At 38.5% G+C, this 14,347-nt stretch overlaps 1 protein-coding gene across 2 annotated transcripts in view; it reads left to right on the forward strand.

Annotated features, from left to right (window-relative positions):
* The first annotated feature begins 401 nt into the window (after window positions 1-401).
* The window catches only part of LOC114667809 (uncharacterized), a 48,140-nt gene continuing 34,194 nt past the window's right edge, over window positions 402-14,347 (forward strand). For both annotated transcript variants that reach the window (XM_028823288.2, XM_028823289.2), the window contains exon 1: window positions 402-915. The gene's annotated coding sequence lies outside the window, so the exon portion shown is untranslated. The remainder of the gene's footprint in view (window positions 916-14,347) is intronic.

The raw sequence follows: 14,347 nt of genomic DNA on the forward strand, positions 1-14,347 counted from the left end.
ATCCTGGACGGCACTTTCTACACAAGTATCAAAAGTGTAACGCACCTTCTGTAAAATCTGTGACAATTCACTCTTTCAGGTAAATCCAACCAAGGCATCTCGACTGACTAGCCTGCTACCTCATCCAGGTTCGCGCAACGGCGGCGTAGTCCAACTCGCCGGCAGGGAGCTGCGAGAACTGACGGTCTTAGACGAGATTCCATTTTAACTGGCCGGCAAGACCTGCGTGCACTGTCTGGTAAACGCGACCATCACAGATCCGGTAGCCATCGACAAAGGGAGGGGGAGACGGAAGACATTTCACATCCAGGGTTACAGCGGTGCTGCGGCTCGTGGGGGTAGGGAGGGGGTTTCGCAATAGACCCGCAGCGTCGAGGTCACCTTACTTTCTTCAATGTGGTAAGTAAAACGATAACAAATAGAGAGCCGAGGAAAAGGAAACATGGGTTAAGGAGGCGCGTGGCTTTATTATTTTCTTCTGTGCGGATGTCTAAACGGAAGTCTGCTGTTAAAGGGGGGCGGAGGGGAGGAGAGGAAAGGAGAGGAGGAGGTTAGCTAGCGGCGTACTGCAAGAGGTTTGTGGGTAAACGCCATTACTTTTCCAAGAGTGCCTTTGTATCGATTGCAGTCGCGAGACGAAACCTGCCCTGGCCCCACCAGGGGAGGGAGGAGGTACAAGGGGGGGGTTCAACCCCCACGCGCCCCGGAACGCGCGGACTGACCGCGAGCACGGTTAGCTCGGTCAGCGCGATGGGCGGGTTTCGCTCTAGTTTGTTTTCAGCGGGTCTCTTTGAAGCGGACTGAAACCTCCTTCGGGTGTTTGTTGTGATTTCTTTCTTTTTTTTTTTGCCCCCTACATCGAGCTTGCAGATCAGCGTGAGCTGAACAGGACCGTCCTTCTTTCACTCCTGCAAGGTAGGATAGCATGTGTTCCACGAATTAAAGGTATATAGGCATAATGCTGAGAATAAAGAAGTGGGAGTGGTAATGGGGTAAGGGGGGTGCATTTTAAGTAATCGCACAGGTAATCTGCACAGGATGTTTAGAGAAAAATTGGGAGCAACCGTCGGATATGCCCCAATATACCTATTTAATTGGCGTAGGTACATGGGCTTGGTGGGCTTTGTGAAAAACAACTGACTGGTGGTGCCACGCTGCAGAGGACCCCTCGTGGTGGGCGCCGCACTTGACCAGAACGAACTTTACCACAGCGGCAATTTCTTTCTTTGGCTGCTGAGCTCTTGGCATGTATATCATTTTTTTTTCCTGTTTTTTTAGTGTCCGCACGTGCTAGTTACAGAATGCGAGACCTAACGAGTTCATAGCGGATCTGCAACAACCGGTACAGAGCAGGGCTGCATAAACTTTTAATGTTGGTGAGCGAAAATCCATTCTCAAACATTGAATTGCGGGCCAAGATGCAAACAGTAGTTATGAATAAATTAAAATTTATTTTGGCACATCTCTGTTAACAATAAATTTACAAGTACAGAGCCGACTTATCATTATTTAAACTATAAATCAGTGCAGTAATTCTCAGTCGGTGCAAATTTTAGTTTGAACATACTGAAGGTACAGGTAGTTCATGTAATTTTTTTAATGTTGTTTGTTGTATTTAAAGAGAACAACGTTCCAGACAATCATGCCAACCTTAACAAACCAGAATTCAACCCCCTTCAGAGAGAAAGAAGAGACTACAACAAAGGAAGCAGAATGACCTTTTCCCCAACATAAGTGCTTAATCTAAGATTTGACTAATTAGATCTTGCTATATTTAAAAAAAAATTAAAAAAAATTGAACAGATCCCATAAGTCAGAATTTAATTTTTTTTCCTAATTTCAAATAGTATAGCACAGTGCTTCCCAAACTCGGTCCTGGGGACCCACTGTGGCTGCAGGTTTTTGTGCCAGCGAGATTCATAATCCGTGACAACACCTGATAGCACTGATCTCATTTAATTAGCTGGCATTTTTTTTCTCTTTCTACATTCAGAAAAACACAGAAGCATATTTTTTTACATTTGTAAGACATTTAGACATATTTCTGCTTTTGCAATAGATTTAAATGCTGATTTAATTATATTTTGCCCTTTCTCTGTGTAGTTTTCCCCCTTCGTTGTATCTTATTAATGACAATTAAAAAACGAGCAGAGCAGACACGCTGGCAAACAACACAGAATAATCAAAGGCTGCAACTACTTTAGTGTCAGACCCACTAATTAGTAAATAATAGATTAATTAAACAATTAGAACACCTGGAAAAGTAGAATGAAAATCAAGATGAAAATATTGTTAAAAAGAAAAGTACATTATTCCCATATAACTGTTTGGTACATTTTTTTTTTGTGAATTTCCCATTGGGATTAATAAAGTATCTATCTATCTATCTATCTATCTATCTATCTATCTATCTATCTATCTAATATATATATTTTTTTCCCAGACTTCATTTTCTAATTTCTATATTGTTCCCAAAACACAGAACTTGGGAAATAACAGTTTACTTAATTAGCCCAAGAGTCCAATTAAATACAGAAGCTGGTTGGAACAAAAACCTGAAGCCACAGGGGGTCCCCAGGACCAAGTTTGGAAAGTACTGGTATAGAGCATCAGTTACCCAATAACTTATAACCGGTGGGCTGGGATTCTTCCATTTGAGCAAGATAAGTCTATGTGCTAGTAGTGCGGTATAAGCAATTACAATTAATTTGTCCTTCTCCACTATAAGACTATCCAGGAGCCCACCTAACACAGCTGTTAAAGGGTTAGGAGTGATTGTGACACCAAGGCAGTCCGACAGGCTTTCAAAGATTTTGGTCCAGAATGATGTTAATTTGATTCATACCCAACACATGAGGACCCGTGAGGCTGGAGCTAGATTGCAATGTTAACAGATTGAATATATTTTGGACAATTGTAAACGAGATAAATGTGCTCGATAAAAGATTTTAAGTTTGAATGTTTTGTGTATATGGGGTTATATATGGGAGTGTATTTTGTGCATGGCTGCCTTCCACTCCTTTTCTGAAATGTTAAGAGAAAGATCTTTTCCCCATCATACCCTAGGATCTTTGAAAGGAAGAGACTTTAATATGTTTTTATATATTGCTGAGATGCTGTCTGAGTCTTCATGACTGATCAATATTGCCACTGGATTAGAAGTAGGTGGGAGGTGAGGAAATTTGGGTAGGTTCCTTTTAGTGAAGTTTCTGATTTGAAAGTAGTGGAAATATTGTGTTGATGGGAAGTTAGATTTGAAGCTTAATTGTTCATAAGTGGCAAAGGCATTATCTGTATACAAATCTCATAAGTGTTTTAATCCCGGCCATTTTCCAAACAGGTAATTGACTTCTCATTAAACACTTGGCTAGCCAGTTAAGTTGTTCTGTTGGTTGAATGGAACAAAATGTGGAAGACGTATTTGGATGAGATCTTGACATAGCTTACTTTTTAGGTAAACAAACAAGTCTGATGGACTGAATGGTCTCCACTCTTTTGACATATTTCTCATGTTCTTATGGAATGGCTATAGATATTTGAAGTACTGAATAGGATGCACTGAATTAGTGTTTACTGATGTAGAATATTACAAACCTGAATTGTTTAAATAACTAAAATCCTCTGTATTCTGTCCCACACTGGCCAAACCAATTTTACAGAGTCTTCAATAGTTTCGAAAGTCCTGTTCTCCTATCTCATTGCCCATAATCCTTGATTTAAACAGTCCCAATAGAGCCCTTGACAGAAAAAAAATCATATTTGTCTTCTTTTCAGGTTTAAATCACCATATATTAAGACACTACCATTCAGATTATAACTAAATTAATGATTTGTTTTTACAAAAATTGTAATTTGTTATATAACAGAAAAAGCCATTGACTGAATAAAATGAAAACTGAGACAAGTAGAAGTAAGGTTGCGATAGATGAATGTAGAAGTTAGGAAAAGATGTGACATCTTGATAAGGAAATAACACACTGTGGTTGGGAATAATTTGGAACTAGAGAAAGCACAACAGAAACAACAACAACACTTATTTATATAGCACATTTTCATACAAAAAAGTAGCTCAAAGTGCTTTACATAATGAAGAAAAGAAAAATAAAAGACAAAGTAAGAAATTAAAATAAGACAACATTAGTTAACATAGAATAAGAGTAAGGTCCGATGGCCAAGGAGGACAGAAAAAACAAACAAAAAAAAAAAACTCCAGACAGCTGGAGAAAAAAAATAGAATCTGCAGGGGTTCGAGGCCACAAGACCACCCAGTCCCCTCTGGGTATTCTACCTAACAAAAATGAAATAGTCCTCTTTGTATTTAGGGTTCTCACGGAAGGACTTGATGATGATGGTCATGCAGACTTCTGACTTTTAATCCATCAATGTTGGAACATCATAGTGCTTTGAGTAGATAGTGGTGGTGGAATCCGCCACCACAAAGAAACCGGAAAAAGAAACAGAAGAGAGAGTAGGGGTTAGTACGGATTTTAGAGCCACCATGAATAGTTATTATAATGAATTGGATATACAGAGTATCAGGATTAAATTAAAGTGAAGTTATGAGAAAGCCATGTTAAAAAAATGTGTTTTTAGCAGTTTTTTTTTAAAGTGATCCACTGTATTAGCCTGGCGAATTCCTATTGGCAGGCTATTCCAGATCTTAGGTGCATAACAGCAGAAGGCCGCCTCACCACTTCTTTTAAGTTTTGCTCTTGAAATTCTAAGGAGACACTCATTTGAGGATCTGAGGTTGCGATTTGAAATATAAGATGTCAGACATTCCGATATATAAGATGGGGCAAGATTATTTAAGGCTTTATAAACCATAAGCCTTATGTGCTTGGATTTTCTTTTCCTAGTTATTGCAGAATGCAGTTGCTAGAATCCTATTTGCAAATGATTTATGTCTTTTTTTGGGTAGTCCTGAGAGGAGTGCATTACAGTAATCTAGTCGACTGAAAACAAACGCGTGAACTAATTTCTCAGCATCTTTCAATAATATAAGAGGTCTAACTTTTGCTATGTTTCTTAAGTGAAAAAATGCTGTCCTAGTGATCTGATTTAATATGCGACTTAACATTCAGATCACAGTCAACAGTTACCCCTAAGCTATTTACCTCCATCTTGACTTTTAATCCTAATGCATCAAGTTTGTTTCGAATAGCCTCATTGTATCCATTATTGCCATTCAGTAAAATTTCAGTTTTCTCTTTATTTAGCTTTAGAAAATTATTATTCATCCATTCAGAAATACAAGTAAGACATTGTGTTAGTGAATCAAGAGAATCGGGGTCATCAGGTGCTATTGATAAATACAGCGGTGTGTCATCAGCATAGCTGTGGTAGCTCACGTTGTGCCCTGAGATAGTCTGACCTAATGGAAGCATGTAGATTGAGAAGAGCAGCGGACCCAGGATGGAGCCTTGTGGAACACCGTATAGGATATCATGTGTCTTTGAGTTGTAATTACCACAACTAATAAAGAATTTTCTCCCTGCCAGGTAGGATTCAAACCAATTTAAGACACTGCCAGAGAGGCCCACCCATTGAATAAGGCGATTTCTAAGAATATTATGATCAGTGGTGTCAAGTGGGGCACTCCGATCTAGGAGGATGAGAACAGATAAATGGCCTCTGAATACATTTACCTGCAAGTCATTTACTACTTTAACGAGTGCAGTTTCTGTGCTGTGATTTGTTCTAAAACCTGACTGAAATTTATCAAGAATAGCATGTTTATTGAGGTGGTCATTTAACTGCATAATGACTGTCTTCTCTAGAATTTTACTTAAGAAAGGCAGGTTAGAAATGGGTCTAAAATTTTCAAGAGCAGAGGGTTCAGAACAGAAAAGCATAGTAATCTTTGTTTCAGAAGATTAATGCAGAATGAATATATGAAGAAAGAAAGGACAGGATGGAAGGAAGTCTTACTGAGATGGAGTCTTACAAGCTGACTTATGCAGAGCTTGTGAGACTTTTGAGTGGGAGCCATAGAAATAAACAGATGTTACCCATAAGTCATGTAGAGTGATTTAAGGACAACAAGAAGGGAACTGTAAGAAATTGGTAGCTGTCTTGAGGCTACGTCACATTAGACTTTTCTATCAATCATGTAAATTGACGCAGTCTTGCGACGAGATCAGCAACTGCAGTTGTCAAATCTGACATATCCTACAACAAGAAGTCACTTATGTGACATCAGCTTTAAGAGTTAAGAAAACATGATTTTAATTTGTTAGTATAACTGGGTTAAATTGATTTGAAAATGAAAGGATGATATTAACTGTTTAGTAAATAAATAGATTTATGCAGAATGTATTTGATGGTATTTCTGTTTAAGGCACAATGTAGCCACAAGGTAGCCTGCAGATAAAATCAAGAAGAAAGACCTTTTAAAGAGGATACTGCATGAGACATTTTGAAGGCGTGGGAAAAACACTAGAATCCAACTCTTCATTTCTTATTTAAGTGGTAGACTTTAACCAAGATGTGTGAATCTAACTTAAGACTGTTTTGTCAAGTACAAGTTCATGGCTGGTCATAGAGGAGAATGGGATAGATATTCAACAAGAAAAAAGTTGAACCACTTGAGTTTTAGGGGACCTACAACAAGTAGTTCTTTATAATGAATTGCACGTTTTCCACCCTTTGTCCCTAAACCTCTGTGGAAGAGATACAGCCATATAAAAATTATACTTCATCAGCATTGTTTGTGTGGACTACATTGAGAGTTAGGTTTATGCTATCATTTTTCCCCTTCTGTTTCAGATAGATGGTTAATATTTTATTGATCCCCAAGCTGACATTCACATATCTGCCCACAACATTAGTAGTGGTGTGGCCCTGAGGCTAAGGGATCTGCACCAACAATTAGAAGGTTGCCAATTCAAATCCAGTAAATGCCAGAAGTGATTCCACTTCATTGGGTCCTTGAGCAAGGCCCTTAACCTTCAATTGCTCTGTCCTGGGTATGATGTTAACCTTCATCCAGCTCTGCAAGCAGGTTCTCCAACTTGCACAGAAAACTTGGGGGTTGGTGGCAAGATTGGCACTCCAGCCACTTTAAAATACATCAAGCTCTTCCATTCCATTCAAACTAGTGTGGTGCTGAGGTGTCACCCATGCACTCGGGTCCTAAATTGGGATCCTGAGGTAGTTCATTGTGTGGTGGATGTAGCAACGTGCTGTATCAGTGCATGCTTTCAACCTCTTTGTCTTCTGGTTGGCCATCTGGCCTGATAGGCATTTCTTTCATCTTCTGAGGTTTTGCAGCTCTTTTAAAATGACCTGTTAAGTGTTGCCGTGTGTTTGTTGAGTTCAGATAGTTGACCCTTGATAGATGGGTCCTTGAAAGCAAAGATGCAGCTTGTTAATTATTAAGCCAGAGTTGCCTACTGAAGTTTACAGATTGTTGTATTCTTTTAATAATAATAATACATTTTATTTATATAGCGCCTTTCCCATGCTCAAGGCACTTGCAGAATATAAGAAAGAACGGCAGGGTATACAGTATATAGCGTTGTACAAACCAGATAAATAAATAAAGAAGATTATGACAGTGAATTCAGAGAAAAAAAAAAAACCAGACAACATAATTGATGGTCTAGCACACACACACCGGTTACATGAGCATCTTGACAGAGAAGTAAACTGAGAGAAGGGTAATAAAGTCAAGTAGAGCTAAAAGCCTTCCTGAACAGATGTGTTTTGAGTTGTTTTTTAAAAGAATTCATGGAGTCAGCTGACCTGATTAATTTCGGTAGGTCATTCCAGAGTCTGGGCGCTATACAGTTAAAGGCCCTGTCACCCATGCAGTGTAGATTAGTGTGGGGTACAACAAGATTGCCAGAATCAGAGGACTTTAGTGGACGGGCAGGCACATAGCAATGGAGAAGGTCACTGATGTAGTTTGGCACGAGGTTATTTAAGGCTTTGCAGGTTATTAGTAGGATTTTATATTCGATTCTGTAAGACACAGGGAGCCAGTGAAGACGGAGCAGGATGGGTGTGATGTGCTCGCTGCTGCTGGTTCGAGTAAGGACTATTGCAGCTGAGTTTTGAATAAGCTAGAGTTGTGATTTATGTGGGCGGAATAAGAGAGGGAGGAATCAAAAATGACACCAAGATTTCTTACAGTAGAGGCAGGTCTGATGAGATCACCGCCAAGATAGACTGGGCAGGAGCTCATTTTATTAAGTTGCATTTTAGTCCCAATTTGCAGGAGTTCAGTTTTATTGCAGTTTAATTTTAAAGAGTTCTGCTCCATCCAGGTTTTAATTTCACTAAGGCAGGTTGTGAGCTGAGAAAGCTCTGATGAAGTTCCACTTTTAACATTGAAGCAGAGTTGAGTATCCTCTGCATAAAAATGATAACCCAGTCCATAGCTACGGATAATATGGCCAAGGGGAAGCATGTAAATACAGAAGAGAAGAGGGCCAAGGACAGAGCCCTGAGGGACTCCTTGTGTGACTGGCGCTGAGCTGGATCTGCTGTAGCCAAGACTAACAAACTCCTGCCTTTCAGTCAGATAGGACTTGAACCACTGGAGGGCAGTGCCAGAGATACCCAGCATATTCTCCATTCTGGACAGTAGAATGTCATGTCTGACAGTGTCAAATGCTGCACTGAGGTCTAACAGAATTAATATGCTGGTTTGTCCAGAGTCTGCTGCCATAAGCAAATCATTGGTTACCCGTAGCAGAGCAGTTTCAGCTGTGCCACGCCCTGAAACCAGACTGAAAGGGTTATTAGAGGTTAAGTAATTGGTGAGTTGGGAAGCTACAACACGCTTGAGAACTTTTGACAGGAAAGGTAAGTGGGAAATAGGCCGAAAATTGTTAAGATTGTCAGCATCAAGACCAGACTTTTTTAACACTGGGGTTACAGAAGCAATTTTAAAAGTGGCTGGCACAAATCCAGTGTCAAGGGATGAGTTTATTATTGTTGTAACTGTCGGGATTATGGCATGAAGGCAGGATTTAAGTAGTGTGGTGGGGATGGGGTCCAGTACACAAGTAGTCGGCCTCATCTTACAAAGCGGGTTATTAACAAGCGCAGATGTGACTGGTGAGAACTTAGAGAAGGAGCTGGATGGAGTGGGAAAACAGGGAGAGATATAAACAGATGATATATTTATGTTAGTTGAATTGTTTAGATCTTTAATTTTGTTACGGAAAAAGTGGAGGAATTCCTCACAGACTTCAGTAGAAGAGGTAGTTGGGACAGATGCGGGTTCAAGTAGTTTATTAACTACAGAGAACAAAACACTTGGGTTATCGTGGCCATTTTCTATTATTCTGCCATAATGGGTGTTCTTGGCAGCAGTTAGTGCTTCTCTGTAAGCTCTTTGGTGGTCAGAGAAAGCCAGGATGTGCACGGTGAGGCCAGTCTTGCGTGACATTCTCTCAAGGCGTTGGCCAGCTGCTTTCATAGATCGCAATTCTGAATTATACCAAGGAGCTGAACGTTTAAAGGAAACCTCCTTATGTTTTAAAGGAGCTGTTTTATCTAATGCTGAATGAAGGGCTGTGTTATAGTGGTCAACAAGACTATCTAGTGTTGACGGAATAGGTGCAGATAGTAAAAGATCAGAAATGGATCCAGATAGAGGGACAGATATTTTTAAGGTTTCTGTAAGAAATTTGTCGTTTACAGGTACGAGGAGGGAAAGGCAATGAAACCGTGAAAAATAGTGCTTTATGGTCAGAGAGTCCCAAATTGGTGCTGTAAATGTTGGCAACAGATAGTCCAGAAGTGCAGATCAGATCCAATATATGACCGCCAGAGTGGGTTGGAAAATCAACATGTTGTGTCAAGTCAAAACAGTCCAGTAAGGACAGGAATTCATTTCTCAGTTTAGATGTGGGGTGTCAATATGGATGTTGAAATCACCAAAAAGGATAATTCTCTGAGAGTAAGAGCTTAGGTGGGTCAAAAGTTCAATCAGATCGGATGAGAAAGATGCATTGTATTTTGGGGAACGATAAAGAACAATGAGTGAGACAGGACCTGATTCCGTTATTAGTTTAAGAGCCAGGCACACAAAAGACAATGGACAGTTAATTGGGATTCGTTTGATGTTTAAGTCTGCTCTGACAATTACTGCAAGCCCACCGCCTTGCCTTGAGCTGCGAGGCTTTGTGTGGAAAGTGAAACCATGTGGAGTTGCCTCCGTGAGAGACGCAAATTCGTTTGGTTTTTGCCAAGTCTCTGTTAGACACAGAATATCAAGTTTGGTGTCAGTGATGAGTTCTGACAGCACCAATGCTTTGCCATTAAGAGATCTCGAATTAAACAATGCAATATTAGTTAATGAGGCTTCTTTTTGCACAGAGCCGCAATCAGGGTTTATTTCCACATAATGCAAATTTGGCACACGGACACTTCTATTTCCAGGGTCATGAGAAGGACGGCTTATTCCTGAGCAAATTCTGTCAGTGGTCTTTTCATTCGCGGCCCGGCGGTGGCGGCGACCTGACCCGCGATGTATATATTTGGGTGCTGTAAAATACTGGCGTCCTTTAGGATGTTCCAGTCAGACCATTTGCTTTGGACAAACTGTTTAATAAGAAGGAGTTTGTCATGAGAGTATTTTAGCATGACCTGGTCAGTAATTCTCACAATGACTCATTTTTATCAAGTAATTGTATTGACTTGTTTACTGAAGACCCTATGTACCCTTTTAACTTGTTTATCTTTGCAAATACTTAGATTGGGTTTTATAAGGAGAAATAGCTTCCAGTGGGAACAACATAAATGAACGAAACAAAATGGAAAGACCTACTCAAGTCCATGTAATTTTGCCATGCCCTTTATCTATAATTTAATAAAATTGTTTCCATTCTTGCATACACTGTTATATTTTTATCTTGCATTTGGCAATGAGTTAAAAAGAGAGAGACTTGGTGACAGCACAGTATCTACTTATTTAATACCTTAAACTTCTTGATAACAATTGTTTTCTTGGTCATTTTTAGTAAAATCTTTTGTCAGTCTTCATTCTAGAGTTGAACTTTGATACATATCTGCTAGCTACTATTGCAAATACCAAAGACGGCCCTTTAACTGGTACATGAAAAAGTAAAACACCTAGCAAAGTGATGTCTTTGTATCCCAGTCGTAACACCCCTTCAGATTAAGCTTTCTGTATAGGCAGCAATAATGTGGTCTTCCCAAGAGTGATGCTAAAGCCAGAAACTGTTGATAAACTACTGTTCCCTACCAAAAACTGAGAAAGTAGCATTTTTTGTATTATTTTTAATACTGCCTATTTTTGGCTAAGATTCATCACAAAGTGTGCAAAGAATTTGCTGGAAATATTACAACAAATAATACAAAGGATAAAGGTATATACTTATGAATATTACAGCGTTGTGTTTTCAGTTTTATTTCTTTATATGTATATTAATTTTCATTTCTTTCTTTAAAATAAAATTCAACCCATGGTCGACCCTTGTGATTCTTTGTGCTATTATATTTTATTTTATTTTATTTGAACATCCTCTTTCAAGTGCATATCAAGTGTTACTTACGATATATTGTTATAACTACTGTTAATCATCCAAAGCCATTTTTGTATTGTGATTATTAGTTTTGGCATTATCTCTTTCTCCTTGATTAACCTCAAATGTAAGTTTGAATTTAAGAGGGAAGGAACATTTTCAGCAGCTATAAAAAGTAGAGCACAAGAGCCCTTTGCCTGTTTCTAGATGGCACAAAGCTTTCTTAAACAGAAAAAGTGTTTTATGTTGTGTAGAATTTCTCATTGCTCTGAATTGTTATGATTTAAAAGCAATATTTTTTCAGCAATTGTAAGTTGTCTGTATTTTATGTGTGTGGTTTGCATAATATTTTTGCAAATTATCCTCTTTTATACAAGATTTAACTGAGGAACTGCATTCTTCTAATTTCTCATTGTAATCAAATTTGTATTCGTGTCATTAACCAACCTCAACTGTAAGAACTGAAATTATTTCATAAGGAATGACTACCCTTACTCTGCTCAGAGCAGTTTTAAGTCTTGTGTAATAATAATACCAACAAAAGTGAACACCAGTTCACCGCACCCTATGATGTGAGATGGAAAAATCACAAGGAAGAGGAAAATGAGTAGGTTGCAGCCAAAATGATTAAAGTTAAAACCCATACTCGGAAACGTATTTCATCATGAAAATCTGGCAATGAAGGATTTAATATGAACTCTTGGAGAGACCCAATTTGTAACAATGTTGCTGGGTGCCCACTTAAATCACAGTGAAGGTAACTCCAAGAGAATCATCTTGTAAAGTGATGACATCCAGATCCAAATATTAATTATGTTTGGGATTTTCCAGTAGCAGTTGACCAGTCTTTTGGCAGCTACCAAGCTTAAGCAAATACATTGATGATAATACAGAAAGAAATACTAGTTTAAAGTTTAACTCTGTTGGCCTAGGTCTCTTTCTTATGGGGGGGTTGATTTGTTTCAAACCTAGTTTTGTTAAAATTGACTTGCTTGTATGGAATGTTATTTGATTTTAATAAAATCAATAAAATGCTTATTAAAAAGAAAGAAAGAAACAAAGAAATGCGTAAGGAAATTTTTGATTAAAGGGGAATTCTGACCAAATCTATTGAAGAGAGATAATGTGAAATTGAAGACCAGTAAATAGAAAATTGTACATGTGCATCACTGGAGCAGAGGAAGAGAGTGAAGATCCGCTATGTTTAGTTCCTGAGCTTATAAGCCAATGTATATATTTAAGTTGAGTGAAGTAATAATTAAGATTAGCTGAGGGACGTTTTACTTTTACCAGCAGTTAGGCACAGACAGGTCCTAAACATATTGAGTAATTAAGCACAGTTGTTAATCCTGTTTTTATAGCTTGTAGTTACAGTCTCTTTTTGCTGCTGGAGGCTGTGATGCATATCACTGTGAGATTCTTAGAGACTCTTAGGGAGTCTTAGTGTGTGTTACTAATATAGCACACACTTACAGTAATTCTGTGTATAGGACTGTAGTGGTCTGAGCGACAGCATACAATCATGAACCTACATCACTTGTGATGTTCACCTTAACCCAAAAAGTTATGAGTGTATCATCCATCGCGCCTGTTTTTACTTTTTAATATGTTTTTTGTGATCAATTGTTTATTGACATCCTTAAATTAACTTTATGTTTAACCCTGGAAAATTGAGCCAAAATATTTTTATTATTATGTGAAAAAGAAACAAGTACTGTATATACCAAAATTTCAATAGAAATACAGTAGGAATGGCATGTCTGATGTCCACTGCTGTAGTGATGCATATTTAGTTCACGTTCTTTGTGTGATATGTTTTGAAACGGTCGCCAACACAAAGCTTGATGTTGCAATCAGAACAGCAGAAGCGTAGTTCTTTGTGCACTTTTCTTTAGTAATTTTTCAGTTGTATGCGCATGAGAGGATAGAATGTTTGTGCTTGATCCACACGATCAATGTTCCCATTGTGTTTTTGTAGGCTATCGCATTGCAAGGCTTAGTGACTTACACATTTCCCCTGATACGAACATTGACAGTTGCTGCACTGAACAGTGCTTAGGAGGCTAACGTCTTCTTGTTATTCCACTTGATCGTAACCATTTTGCCTTTTTGCCTCATAGATACTGCACCATGTTGTAGCTTTACGCGACTGAAGTCAGGTAAAACATAGTGGTTTGATTGTACGTTGCCGAATGCATCGACTTTACTATCTGTGTCAATATCAGATGATAAATCACTATTATTTGATCCAACTAATGGTTCCGTTCCAGTTTCTTCTAAATCTGGCATTGTGTGTTTTGGTTGAAGGCAGTGACCAAATGCATAGAAGCATGATTTTTTGCAGCATGATGTTACTTTCTCCACTAGATGGCAGCAGACTATTGTCCCGAGTGTTATTCAGACTTAACACTATTGATACTTGACACTCGGGGTTAACTGTTTTTATATTGTATTTAGAATGCAAGAGATTCTTAGGGGTAATGGTTAAAGAACTTAAAGAGTGAAACAACCAAATGCAAATCTAAGTTAGAATTACATGCACGATTAAATTGTTAAAATCACCCAGCTCTTTATATTAATCATTACCAAAAATAATCAAGAGCCCCCCAAATTAAACAGATTTATTCCTTAAAACTTAGGGGCAGGGGCAAGTAATGTCCCCAAAATTACATGCAATATTAGTATTAATTTAATGTGTATGATTGTGAATACCTTTTAATTCCTTTTAATATATATGTATATTTTGTGTCTCTGTCTTTTGCCATTGCATGGTAAGTAAACACTCATTTGTAAAATTGATTTCCTTGTTGTGTTTGGCTTCTGTGCAGCCTGCTACAGACCAGCAC

This window comes from Erpetoichthys calabaricus, chromosome 17 (genome assembly GCF_900747795.2).
Source record: "Erpetoichthys calabaricus chromosome 17, fErpCal1.3, whole genome shotgun sequence".
In the NCBI taxonomy this organism is placed as follows: domain Eukaryota; kingdom Metazoa; phylum Chordata; class Cladistia; order Polypteriformes; family Polypteridae; genus Erpetoichthys; species Erpetoichthys calabaricus.